General features: G+C 27.9%; 1 protein-coding gene and 1 long non-coding RNA gene across 5 annotated transcripts in view; one reads left to right on the top strand and one right to left on the bottom strand.

The window, feature by feature from the left end:
• Positions 1-15,000, bottom strand: part of ChAT (Choline acetyltransferase) — a 61,009-nt gene that overhangs the window by 35,767 nt on the left and 10,242 nt on the right. For both annotated transcript variants that reach the window (XM_035880646.2, XM_035880645.2), the window contains exon 3: positions 2,120-2,211. The gene's annotated coding sequence lies outside the window, so the exon portion shown is untranslated. The remainder of the gene's footprint in view (positions 1-2,119; positions 2,212-15,000) is intronic.
• LOC118447997 (uncharacterized) overlaps positions 1-15,000 on the top strand; it is a 59,331-nt gene that overhangs the window by 25,402 nt on the left and 18,929 nt on the right. For 2 of the 3 annotated variants that reach the window (XR_014983275.1, XR_014983274.1), the window contains 4 exons: positions 5,819-5,950; positions 7,512-7,693; positions 11,361-11,464; positions 12,041-12,155. This is a non-coding gene — a long non-coding RNA (uncharacterized LOC118447997). Of the gene's footprint in view, positions 1-5,818; positions 5,951-7,511; positions 7,694-11,360; positions 11,465-12,040; positions 12,156-15,000 lie in introns of those variants that run through there. The other variant, XR_014983276.1, reaches the window with a different exon arrangement.

The raw sequence follows: 15,000 nt of genomic DNA on the forward strand, positions 1-15,000 counted from the left end.
TAATCAATAAAATAAGTCTACGAAGAAGTTAGAAATGAATTAGAAATAGTCGTATGTTACGGAATAGAAACTGAGTTTGTGATTACTTCATTCTCGTTTACGAAAGTTTTTGGGAAAGATCACGTGTGTTTCCGGTTAGTTCAAAGCCTCTTTCTTCCTTTCTCTCCCTCTCTCTCTCTCTCTTTTTCTCTTTCTCTCTTTCTCTCTCTGTGGGATGGGAAATACTTTTTCCTGACGGATCTTCGCTTTTCCATCATTCGCACCACGAAGTTTCTTCCTCGAGCTTATCCCCAAGGGAATTTATCACCATAATTTCTTTCTTTCTTTTTTTTTCTTTTTCTTTTTTTTTTCTTTTTTTTTCTTTTTCTTTTTTTTTTTAGATTGAATTTCGTAAAAGCTATAGAACGTTATCCGCGAGAAGAAGTGACGTTAAAACTTTTATATAGAACTATGAGATAACTCGTTAGTCAAGAGATAATGATGTTTTGTCGGTATATATAATTTCGTATATCAATTATATATAGTATGTTATATAATATATTATGGTATAAGTACGGTATTGAGTATATTATACTACGATACATCGTATCGTTTATGTAATAACATATTGTAGATTTCGTTTGTATTATTCTTTTGGTTTTTTCTTTTTTTTTTTTTTTTTTTTTTTTTTTTTTAGGATTAGAAAATATATAATTATTTAGATGTTAATTTGTATTTACGAATCTTTTAAAAGGAAGAATAATAATATTTATTTATCTCTCTTTTTGTTTTTTGTTTATTTCTTTTCTTTTCTTTTCTTTTCTTTACTTATTTCGATTGATCTGAAAATATTCTTAACGAAGTAATAGAATTTTTTGTTTTTCTTTTATTTTTTTTTTTCTTTTTTTTTTTTTGTTTTTCTTTCTCAGATAGATCCTTCTTTGTATCTGTTTAAAATCTCTTTCTCTTTTTGTCAGCGTTGCTTGCTGCTTGCTTTTATCTTCGTTGGCTCGCGTCACTGTCGCGTTGGTAACGAGATTTTATCCAAAGCCGGCTACGTGTCATTTACATATATCGCCTGGAGGCGGCTTCTACCACACAGCTTTTTATTTCTCTCTCTCTCTCTTTCTCTTTCTCTTTCTCTCTCTCCCCTTCCTCTTCTCTCTCTCTCTCTCTCTCTCTCTCTCTCTCTCTCATCTCTTTACGGCGATTTCGAGGGTGCGCTAGGAGATGGCCGTCGATTTACATTTACAAGCAAGACTTTTGCGAAAAGGAGCTGATACGAATTTAACTGGGCAAGAAATGGAAAAATAAATGCAAAAAGTTTATCGATAAGAAAGAAAAAGAAGAAAAATTTAAGGAAAAATATTTCTTTGTTATATTTTTGAATTGTTTCGTAACAATACGAAATAGAAATTAGAAAAATGATTACTGTAAGCCCATTGTAATATTGTAATTATCGATTGTAATTAACGATAAAATATTTATAATGTGTATTAGTTGTAATGCATCGTGTAAGACACGATGATCATTAAATAATTATATCGTAGATTCAAACATATAGACAAATCGTAATTGTCAATCACGAAATCAATTGAAATATTGTTCAATATTATCATATAATGGATGTAGTTAATTAATATTTACTAATAATAATGATAATAATGATAATAATGATAATAACTTAATCACACGTTTGATAATTACTATGACATTGATCGTTGCAATTATATATTCTTTATGATTAACAATCATATCCGATAATAACTATACGTAATTATTATTAACTTGTTTACTTGTTTGCGAAGAAAATATTAGCCCATTATCTATTCACAATTTTTCATTTTAGCGTTTCAACTTATCGATTAGTTATTTTTTCTTTTTTTTTTCTTTTTTTTTTTTTTTTAATTATTTTTTTCTCTTTTATTTTTTATTTTTTTTTTTTTTATTTTTATTTTTATTTTTTTTTTTTTTTTTTTTTTTTAAGATAATCGAAGACTTCATTCTTCGTCGTTTTCGTCATCGTGTCGTTTTCGTCATCGTGTCGTTTTTTCTTTTTATTCAAGAAGAAGAACAACAAACGAACGCACGAGAGATAGAAATTGATCGATAAGGGATAAGGAACAAAGTGACGACTTACCGTAGCTGGACAAGACGAGCTGTCCCTGGAGAGACTACCGAGAGTCACCAGCAAACGACGCGGGGCCCCCAACACCGACTCTCGCCATCCCTCTGAAAAGAAAAAGAAAAAGATAAATAGCTCAAGAGAAAATTGCATTATTTATCGGCTGACATATTTCACGATATTTGGTTCTGCATTATCCATTTCGATGAATGGTGACACTTGGAGGAACAATAAATAAAAGTGCAATAATTTTTTTAAGTGAATTAAACGCAAAAATGTTCATCCATTATTGAACGTGAATATATAACTTTTAAAAAAGTTAAATAATGAATTCTATATTATTTTTATATATTTTAATATTTATTATTATTACACCTTTAAATATATATATTTATTATATATAATTTAAATAAATATATATATTTATATATATATATATATATATAAATTTATATTGAAAAATGAATGTTGACCATTGTTTAGAACAAAGTATATGAATAATTTTAAAGATAAAAGATAAAAATCGTACGTTAATGTTTTACATTTGCAAAGATATATAATATCATTGATAAATTTTTGATCTTTTGGTAGATAATTTTAAAGATCTTTTGAAATATTCTTTTATTTGACACGAACTTTCAACTTTAAGAAAGTTAAATATCCCTGATCGTAAAGTATAATACGAGTAGGCGTGGAAGAACGTAGGTTACGACAGGCCACAGGGGAGTTTCATATTGCTGGATTAAGTGTTAAACTTCCATCTTCGACTTTACCTCTGTTTCTCTCTCTCTCTCTCTCTCTCTCTTTCACCCTCGTGATCGTTATCTTCTATCTCTTACTTTCTCTGTTATGTTGGTCGCGTCTTAAACCAACTAAAGTTATGGGCGCGACTTTCATTAAACGGCTTGATGACGGATCGCTTTGTCTCTTTCGTATTAACGACGCTTCCCGAAAGTACCAAATTCTGTCCGATATTAAGGAACAGTTTCATACCCTTCCTTACAAGATTTCCACTGTTACGATTTATTTGTATGCTCGTTGTCTTAAAGAGAAACGTAAAATTGTTTAGAAATTTGAATAAAATTAAATCATCGAGCGATGATTTCATAAAATTTATCAGTCAAATAATATAAATAATTCCATTTGCAATAAGAATTATTAACAATGAAATATATTATCAGCATTTTGTAAAGTGTATGAATGTATAATACGTATTGTTGAATGGAATGAATGTATGTGTGCATGTGTGAAAAAGAAAGAGAGAGATAGAGAGAGAGAGAGAGAGAGAGAGAGAGAGAGAGAGAGAGAGAGAGAGAGTGTCTGCAATAATAATGTTACAATATATCCTTAGAATGGGCTCGTTGCGTGGCCACTAACCAACCTCCGAATTAATAAATCTCAATTACGTAAGTTAATATAGGAAGGGGTAATTCTGTCCCCTAGTCTTTGTCAGGGATGTCGAGGGTGAAGGTATCTCTATCGGTCATTGTTATCGGATCCGTAACGATCGCGTTTGTAAATGACGTTAAATATTTCCTTATTTGTTATTAAAAAATTCTTGCATTTATTTATTCACTTATTTATTTATTTTATTTATTTATTTTCTGGAAAAAAAAAATTGAATCGCAAATGTGAAAGCCATAGGAAAAATTTTAGTAACTATAGAAGAAAAAAACACATTCGTCCTGATTAAAACTGACATTTCTAGTATCTCCAACAGGCAATATAATGTATGTGTGTGTGTATATATATATATATATATATATATATATTATACATTACGAAAAATGTGAGTGTGTATGTGTGCGTTGAATACAGATGCGTGTCTTTCTCTCGTTTGCGCGTCGAATTAAAGCGAAATAAATCATAAATATTAAACGAGGCTTTCAGTCGCGGGATTACAGGGGTCGTAGCCCTCTGTAGTCCCTCTGTGGCTCTCTTTCTCTGTCTCTCTCTCTCTCTTCCTTCTCTAACCACCCCCCGCCCTGTCCGGATATGATGGTAGGAGCCCTTCCTTCCTACCTCAGGGAGACTACCCAAAGAATTTCAATGACAATGGAACCTAACGGAGACATCTCGCACATTCTGTGTATGATCACTGACCATTATTGAGAAGAATTTTCTTTAATGGAATCAAGTGTTCAAACTTGTTCAACAAGTTATTATATTATTTGTTCATTCGCCCTAAGATATTGGTAGATAAAATTTTCTTTTTTTTATTTTTTTTTATTTTTTTTTTTTTGTTTTTTTTTGTTCTTGGCCATATGCTGCAACAATGGTCATTGGGGGTACATTGAGAAGAAAAATAGAAAGTTTATTAAAGGAAAAGAAAAAAAAAAAAGAAAAATTAGATCACTAGATTATATTAGAAGGAAATTACGTTATAATAATATTACGGTATATTGAAAAGAAGTATGAGCGTTAATGTATATTAAAAAAAAAAAAAAAAAAAAAAAAGAAAAAGAAAAAATTGTTATATAATATTACAGCGTATTATTAAGAAATTAAAATATTACAATATATGTTATATATTAACAAGAAATTTAATTAATTCGAAACATAGAGAAAAGATATAATTATATGCCACGTAAAAATTATAGATTATTATGTAGAATATTTTCAAAATTGGTATATTAGAATTTTATTGTTAATTAATTATTAATACATATTCAAATATAAATATAAATGATAGGAGTTGTATTTAATAATACAAATGTAATACAAAAGTGAAGACTTTTGAGTGAAAGGAAAGAAAAAAAAAAAAAAAAAAAGTAAAAGAAAGAAAAAGAAGAAAAATTGTAAAATTTATTTTCAACATGATAAATACACGTTTCGTGTTTGCATCGCGTAGAGTTGCTTTAATTAGGGAAAACATTATTTAATATTGACGTGGCAAGATTCACCTGCAATCGAACCAGGCGAAATAATTGATTATGCTGCATATGATGCGGTCTAACGACGATTACGTGCAATATGGTTTCGTGAGTCGCGAATCGGAGCCGCCTGCGCCTTTTTAATTACGAAATCAGAACTTTCTAAACTCGGTACGCTATGTCGAGTGGAATCATTCGAGCGAGACTTGAATAGAAAAAGACTAATCCTTCTTTTCAAGTCTGTCTCTCTTTCTCTCTTTGTTTCTCTCTTTTAACTCGATTAACCAATACATTAATTCAGAAAAAAGAATTTTTTATTAGAGAGAGAAAGAGAGAGAGAGAGAGAGAGAGAGAGAGAGAGAGAGAGAGAGAGAGAGAAAGAAAATTAATTTATCTTAAATTCATCGATATTTTTTCTAATCTCTATTCTATGTAACGTTGTCGAAAAGTATACATAGTTTCTATCGATCAGCTTGCCTCGTTTCACTTTAGAACTTTTTAATCCAATCGAGATAATCTAAGTTAACTTTCTGAGAAACGAGATCAACTACTTTCGACCTTTTTCAATAAGACGCGATCTTTTTCAAATTACCTCGAATAAATTTATAATTCGTTCGATAATATTTTATATAGTATATGTATATATATATATATATATATATATATATATATATATATATTTAAATTATATGGTTTTAAAAATAATTAAATAAATTATTCTTAGTTATCATAGCATCTAACATTAATACAAAATATAGTATATATATATATATATATATATATATATATATTTTTTTTTTTTTCATTTAGGTTTATATTTAATTAAATCGATTTCTTTCAGATTCAAAAAAGGAATTTCCAATGGAATACGTTATTCAGCCTGATGCCTTTTGAAGATAAAACGTTCGAATCGATCTTATTCTGGAAGAATTCGTACGTTGCAGCAGATCCGTCTATAAGGGCAAAGTAGGAAGTAAGAGGCAGTGGAAAGGGAAGAAGGAACGAAAAAAAAAAAAAAAATAAAGGAAAGGAGAAAAAAAGGTTCGATGGTCGTTCGTAGGAAATCCTCATTCCCAATCCCGAAGGAACGAAATGGCTTGATTAACTGACGACGCGTCGTTACTGCGGCCAAGCCTCTGCTGTACTTCGTAGTATTGCCCTATAGGGCTCGAACCAAGGAGTTCTCGTAGCAGTGTTCGAAGGGTGCCTCAAGGCAAAAAGAAAATGGAAAGGGGCGTACCAAGCTGGTCCTTTATTCGACTTTGCACGATCACGTTCGCGGTTTTTTTTACGCCTGATAAAAAGAGCTTTGCCTCATTTCTTTTTACTTTCTCCTTTTCTTCTTTTTTTTTTATTTTTCTTTTTTAATCTTTTACCAAAAAAAAAAAAAAGCATTAAGTTTCTTAAAGCAATTGCATCAAGTTCACAAAGGTGTGAAATCTTACTGTTAAAAAAAAAAATTTGATGCAATATATTTTTATAAGGGATTAAAAGATCACGTCATTTGTTTAAGCCAAAAAACGTTGGATTGATTATTTATTATAAATATATCTTAATATTTGACCACGATAAAGCTGACAATAATTTATTCATTCATTATTGTGATTTTATGGAAAGGAAAAAAAAAAAAAAAAAGAAATCATAAATAATAGCCTCGATAAATTTAATTATCTTCAAATCATGTATTAATCATTTAATAGTATATTTCCGAGTATATTCAGTATATAATTAATAATAATTTATATCGATTCAATAGCCAATGAAAAGATAAGGTAAAGTTAAACAACAAAGTAGCATAACAACATCGTATCCTCAATTTTTTCTTTATATAATAAATTCTGACGTGTAGATCTCTCACAAGCATATGGGGGAAACGTTAATGCCATTTTATGACCAGGCTGATAGCCGTAACGCAACATGGTGCCCCATGGTAAACCTCATCATCTTCCTGGTAGTTGAGAGAAAGACAAGAAAAAAAAATAAAAAGAGGGAGGGATTGTGAGGAAAGGGGAGATGTGCTTTAGGGGATGTTTTAGTTAGAGAAAGAGAAAGATAATGGAAGTAACCATCTCTAGATGATGACGTTCGCTACGACTTTGTTGTTCTATGTGTTTTGGCGAATCGTCTTACGTTATTCATAAGGACGGAGGGAAAGCTTGAAAGCACATGGGCGTGTATCTGCGATCATGTTTAAATCTTCGAGATTCGTAAGAAAAAAATATTTGCTTTTCTCTTCTTAAAAAATTTTATATCTTTATTATTTAAATAAAAATAAATGAAACTCAGATATATCTAATAATCAATCCTACGTTTGAAGATAATTAAACAAAATTAAGAAACATATAAATATATATTTATATTTACTTATTAATTTTAAATATTAATTACTAAATATTAAAATTTAAATATTAATTTTTAAATATTAAAATACAATATTAAGACACCTTTTGCCATGCTAAAAGTCGTACTTAATAATAATAATAATAATAATTTAATAATAAATAATAATAATAATTTGTATAATATTTTCACAGGATTGTTCGTAATAATTTGGCATGGTTCGTTTATTATTTTCGCAAGGCGAAGCCAAGCATAGAAACAACGAGAAATTATCTGGATGCTTATCGCTCAGGAAGCGTCAAACGAGCACACTTCCGGTTCGCGGGTTAAAGCATTTCCTATTCCTTCGAGAGTCGTCAACCCTTTTGCACTACGAGTGAGTAGAAAGAGAAAGAGAGAGAGAGAGAGAGGGAGAAAGAAATATCACGTAGGAGGTGAGTTTTACGAAGGGTAAAGGGCAACAATGCCATGAGCAAGTACTCGAGCATCAACCTTTGTCTGAAAATTTCTCTTTCTCTCTCTCTCTCTCTTTTTCTTTTTTTCCTTTTTTTTTTTTTTGTTCTTTTTGGCATCCCTTTCCTTCTTGAAGGGTGCAGTCTATCTCAACCCTCGCAATGTTCACAGTCTACAATTGCTCTACCTTTTCAGTAACCACGAAGGTTCACATATTTATATTATATGGGTGTGTGAACATTGAACGAGTTCGTTCACGCTCGATTATTTTCATGAAGCGTTGAAAATACGAGAACTCCTTTCGAGTTTCACCTGACCTCTTTTTTTAGTAAAAATTCTCGGCCTAGAGTATTATCAAGAAAATAAAAAAAAAAAAGAAAAAATATTCTTACTTAATTTTGATATTTATCATGATTTTTTTTTTTTTTTTTTTTTTTTTTTTTGATAAAATTCAATGGAAAAATATTAAGAATTCATATATTGGATCTTTTATCCCTTATTTGAAATAAATGATATAAAATTTACAATAATTGTAATACAAATTTAAACGATTTCATGATATATTTGTTTTCTTATTGAAAAAGAAAAGAAAAAATTCAATTTTAAAAATTATTAACAAAATCGATTTTTTTTTTTTTTTTTTTTTTTTTTTTTTTTTTTTTTTCATTATTATTGTTGCAATATTTAAATGAACAAAGAATAAATTACATTTGATAATAATATTTGTTTTAAGTCTTTACGACTTTCTGTATCGAAGGTATTGTCTTTGAAAGATTTCCATTCTTATAATATAGCTGTTCTTAGTAATGATGTACTATAATAAGGCAACGTAAATTCTAGGAATTTATATAGGTCAGTATGTCACATCGAACCAGTTTGAATGAAATTATGTAAGCCAATAGGTCAAAGTAAAACATTTTCTATTTACTTGGATGTATCATCGAAACTATAAGTCATAGAGATTTGAACCAAATACCATTTTAAAGGGGTAGAATGTTATCTATTTTTTTTTTTTTGCAACGCATTATTGCAATAAATAATTGAAAATTTTTTATAAACAATTTTCATAAACAAATTTCTAACGAACTAGATTGATTTTATTTCGTCAAAAAAATGTTAAATATTTCTTTTTATCTATATAATTATTAATATGAATTATGTAAAAAAAAAAAAAAAAAATAAATAAAAAAAAAGGAATTATTTATACATATTTATTTATAAAAAAAAAAAATTCGAACATTATTTATTAATCAACTTGATACTATAATACTCTATGATGAAAATTAAAATATTACTTGTCGACTAACTCAATGTTCTTTATATTTCAGGTATGAAAATAAGCAGAGAAAGAGAATACATGATAAAAAGAGAAAGACAATGGTATATGTCCATGTGTGTGTGTGTGTGTGTGTGTGTGTGTGTGTGTGTGTGTGTGTGTGTGTGTGTGTGTCGTTTCAAGGGACGATTTTGTCGTTTCACCAGCTCATTTTTCCAAGACGATGTACCAATTTCTTTTCTCCTCTGTCTTTCACCCTCGCCGGCTAGACCAGAGACACGATCTCATTTTATCTTTTCGACCCCTTACACGATCCACGTTTGTTACAAGCCCCCCCTCCCCCCAAAAAAGCTCGACCACTATGCCACCATCGTGGTATAGTCATCGTCGCTACCGTAGCTCTTTACTCTTATACTCTCATTCATCCCTCTATCGTCTATACCCTCTCGCGGTCTTGTTCGAGGGTGGCTATCCTATACTCCAAGTCCGATCGACGGTAGATAGAGCACGTCGATTCAAGAAGACACTTGAACGTGCACAACTTTAGACTTTCTTCTTGTTTTTTCTCTTAATGTCATTGTCTCTTTTCTTAAGTAGATTTTGTCTTTTAAAATTGTTCTAAACGATGACCTATCATAATACATAATATAGAATATTTATATATATATATATATATATATATATATATATATAAAATCATTTTATATATATATATAAAATTATAATGTAAAATATTTTTCATTGTTAAATAATTTTATATCATTTTAGTTTGTAGATTATTATAATGTAATATATTTATACTTGAGAAAATTATATTATTTATTTTTATTTAAAATATGACAGAGAAATTACTCATCGATTTTTCGATTTTATCTTTTCAATTGTTATTTTAGACATTAATTTATGATAATCTATTATGAAACATAACAGAATATTTTTAATTGTTAAATAATTTCTATCATGTTAAGTTGCAGATCATTATGAGGGTACAATAGAAAATTATCAGTTGAATTTGTGTTCAACATATGAAAGAAATTATGCTATAATTTAATATATAATAAATCATTATTAGAAATGAAATTTAATGATAATTCTCTTCAGAATTCTATTAGAATCATAATATTTTTTAAATGTGTGTGTTTGTATATTTTTGTTTATTATAAAAAAAAATAACAAACTTAGTGAGTCAAATGTAATAAAATTGTACTCATAATTTACTCAACATAGTAAAAAGTAATTCAGAGTTATTAAAAAATTCTTCATTCTATATAATTATTAAATAATAGACGTTAAATGAACATATTTTTAAAAATATATTTAAAAATATTACAGATTATTAAAACAAAATAGTCGTCCTTGTAGTAGCTCAATCATTTAATTATAATTTAATATTTTAAATGTTGAAAATTATGTTATAAATATTATTAATAATTTATGATAAATATTCACAACGAGTCGATTGAAAAAATTCATATTCATTTTTTACATTTCAATGACTATCTTTTTTTCGCGAATCTAGATTAAAATTAAAAACCTATATTCTCCCATAATTAATGCATGTATGTATATTTAAGAAAATTATGGCTGAGAAAATAAATAAATATTTATATATATAAATATATATATATATATATATATATATATATACATAAAATTTTCATGAGAATATATTGTAGTGTTAAAGAAATTAAACAGATATGTCAATGTTTAGAATTTATTTAGGTTAGTAAGTTTCACACATATCTTTTTCATCATCATTCTTTTTATTTCACGATTATATATATTCAAATTTATTACTTTTGCCGCGCATTTGTAATTGAAGCATTTTCTATAAATCTATTGAACAATTCTCGATCTCATAAATAAATTATTCTCGATCATTATCGAATCGTAATAATATATTTTAATTATAAATCATAAATAATTAAACTTTTTATACATAAATAAAAATTATAAAGAACTTCATTTATTACATAATATTTTTTACGAGAGGCATTATATGAATTAAAAATGAATTCTTTTATTATTCGAATTATTAATTATGTATCATTTGACATACACTGTAAAAAACATTTGGAAGGTCTATGTGTACGTGTGTGTGTGTATATATATACATGTAATAAGAAGCTGTGTGTATATGTGACTAGTAATTATTTTAGTTAATTATTTAATTAAAACAAAAGTTATTAACTTTTATGGCCCTAATTAATAAAGTTTATCATAACTAACGTATTGTCAGATTTGATATTATATTTTATCGTGATAATAATGACAGGAAAATATTAATTTATTTCTTTAATATGATTGGTGGTAGTGGAGACGGGGTCCACATATCTTCCTTGCTATTGGTGGAAATGCCATTTTGAGTGGACTCCTTCTAACTGATAGCACGGTCTATCGTCGTCCTCATAATTTCAGGTAATTAGAATATTTTTTCTAATGTACATCTTTCTCCTATGTATCAATCGATTCTTTTAAACGAATTTTCTAATATCGATTGTTAGCAAGTCGAAATATCGTCTCGTATAAAAGATATTCGCGAAAATAAAAACGGAGATTATGACGTATCCTCGATCGTTTGTTACGCAATATCTTTTTTAAAAGTTTTTCTTTATTATTTCTATGATTTCGATATTTTTCTTTGTTTCTAATGATGCTGTAATTAATAATCTTTCATTAATTAATAGTCATCGATCGAATTTTATAGTTTTTTTCCGATTTTAAGATATACACCTATACACATGGTATATATATATGCATATATTCCTATAGGCACATATATATATATATATATATATATCTATCTATAGCGTATATACATATTATATATCCATCTTATAACATTACTTGTATCATATATCCGTATTTTTATACATAGGTTCATTTTACATTTATACGTATATATATATATATATATATATATATATATGTGTGTGTATACACATCATATATATTAATTTTATACTTTGCTAATAAAGACATTGTATTTTTCAGCTTTTAAGAATTCTACGTATCCAGATAAAGTCCAACACACGTACACACATATACATATGCAGAGGATACGATACTTTTTCTACCTATAGCTGTCCCCTCCTGTGTTTACATACAAGTAAGTCTATCCTCTTTTAAGTCTATCTTCTTTTAAAGCAATACGTAATGGAGTACGAGTGAAGGAGAGGGGGAGAGAGAGAGAGAGACAGAGAAACTGTATTCAAAATAAATAAGTGGCTAATAATTTCCAAGAATTTTCGGATATCTCTCCGGTCGAAAACAAAAACAATTAAACATTTGCCTTCCTTCTAGGTCACAGAGAATCGTCGCCTTTTAGTCTTATAGAATATCTCGTCGTGTGTACATCTAGAAAATCGTCAGATAATTTCATTTGAGATAAATACCATTTATCGTTCAACATTTTAATTTATAACCTTTTTAAAACTATTACGCTCATATATTCGTTTAATATTCTATTGTAAATTTATTGTCACGTAAAAAAAAGAAAAAAAAAAAAGTATAAAAATTGTTTAGGTTATCGTTGATGATCTACAAGTGCAATTATTAATTTATTTTAAACACTTATAATATTTTCATTAGCAGTAGGATCTCTTGGTGATGAGATCTGCTAATCAGTATTGCTTGAGATGTAATTTAAAATACATAACAAGCATTATTAAAAAGTAATTACTACATGCTTTAGTATATCTCAAAGTTTAATTACCTTTTAATTATTATATTCGTAGGCAGTTAAATTTTACATATTAATTATCATTAGTAGCATAGATTAATATACTTTTCAATGTGTTTAATGTTTTTCATGTGAAATGATTTATAAGAATGTAATTTAATTTATAAATATTGTATTTCTTGTCGTAGTAATTTTTTATATGTTTCAATTTTTCAATTTTTATTATTTTTGACTGCGTCCAAAGCAGTCATAGAATCACTGTTCATTAGTAATATTTTTATTAATTTATTTTTATACTTAAATGAATTAATTAAATTAAATTAAATTAAATTAAATTAAATTAGAGTTAATTGAGATTCGGAAATTAGAATTATATTTGTGTTAGTGGATCATTCTTCATAATCCTGAGGCAGGATGTTCATCGGGTAAGAATCAAGAAAGACATTGAGTAAGTAAATTATTTAATTAAAGTTTTCTCAATAATTTTCACGATTCTTTTTATTAACAATGATATTAAGATTTTGTTTTTCTTTTCTTTTTTTTTTTTTCAGACTATCATTGCAACTGTCCTTGAAGCAATGAATTAATAGAATATTGTCACGTTAAAATATAAACAATAAAATCAGCGAATTAGAAACAGTGTTTATTGTAATTTAAATTAATCCGCGTTTTACGATTAAAAATGATTTTTAAGAATATGCGTATTAAAGTTGACTGCATGCAAAGCAGTCAATTATAGAGTTAGTGTTTGTGTTCGTACAAAGTTTTCTTTTTCTTTATTGACATAATCGCGTAGAAAGACTACATTTATATTTGAAGAATAAAGATTCACGAATTAAATTCAATATATGTCTCATAATTAATATTATTATTAATATAATTAGAGAATATTATTAGAATCAATGCATCGCTGAAGATGTGGTCTCGATTTACAATTTCAATCTACATCTATGTCAGTCTATTTCATTTTCAACTTATTATGAATCAATCTTCGTCAATTTCACTACTACTACTATTACTAGGAATCAAACTTTCTCAATTTTTATAGTAATAACTAATAATATTTGTACTAATACACATATCCAAATATATTATTATAATAATTATTATTAATATCAGTTTTGCATAATAGAGTTTATAACATTTTTATGAAAACTTTGAAACATTGATATATTACTAGTATGTATATATACTAATATGTATTAGTATTTTTTACATTTAGTTATTTACGTAATAATCATTAGCCTTGACAGTAGATTACAGCAATTAGTACGTAACCCTAATTAGTTAAATAAGCATTAGATAAGAAGCGTTATCGGGGATGCTTCGGGGCATACTTTCTAATGTAAGCTTTTTGCATTTTACTGATATGTGAGAGAATTGTGGAGCGTGTGTGTCGGAACAAATGTTTTTTTGATATTTTTTAAATATAGAAAATTAGATAGACAGATAGTATACTTTTCAATGTAAATGGATATTTAATTTTAAATAGATAAACCCGGATAATAAGTAGAGTGTAATTTCCACTTAGGAGTGGAAAATTTCATTTCCAGACATTATGCAAAGTTTCAGCAAATTTTAGAATTATTAAGGATCTTTAGTTTTTTTTTTTTTTTTTTTTTTCCCCATCATATTTTGCTGATACCTGTGAAGGCAAAAATATACATTCGATTATTATGATTTTACATAAATTACATAGTTTTCATTTATAGCTGAATAAAAAAAAAAAAAAAAAAAAAAAAAAGAACTTCTTTTCTCGTATATTCTTTCTTTTTTTTTTTTTTTTTTTTCCTTTAATTTTTTGTTTATCCTTCTTCTTCTTTATTTATGGCAAATATCCAGACAGATCGGTTTCGATGTATCTTCTTTCTTATTTTCGTTCCACCCTCTCACACTTTCGCTATCATCATACGATCCCTTATTTCCTTCTCACCCTTACGCAAGCAGTATGGACAGAGCGGTCTTTCTTTCCCCCCTATCTCTAGGCCATAAGAGTTATACAAGGTATTAACGCGAAAACAGATGTAGGCGTGGAGAGGAACGCGTTTCTAGGCCTTGCTCACCCTTCTTGTGTACCGCGACAATTTGTCACGCCAAACCGAGCCACCGTTTCGAGAGACATACATAAATACATACATAGATACATACACATATACATCGATAACCTCGTGTTTGATAAATCATGCGATAGACGGACGAACATTATCGATGTTATATGTACGTGTGTTATGTTCACAGGATAAAACGTATCTTACGTTTATACGTTTCAACA

The sequence above is a fragment of the Vespa mandarinia genome, chromosome 19, assembly GCF_050613455.1.
Source record: "Vespa mandarinia isolate Hongniang chromosome 19, ASM5061345v1, whole genome shotgun sequence".
In the NCBI taxonomy this organism is placed as follows: domain Eukaryota; kingdom Metazoa; phylum Arthropoda; class Insecta; order Hymenoptera; family Vespidae; genus Vespa; species Vespa mandarinia.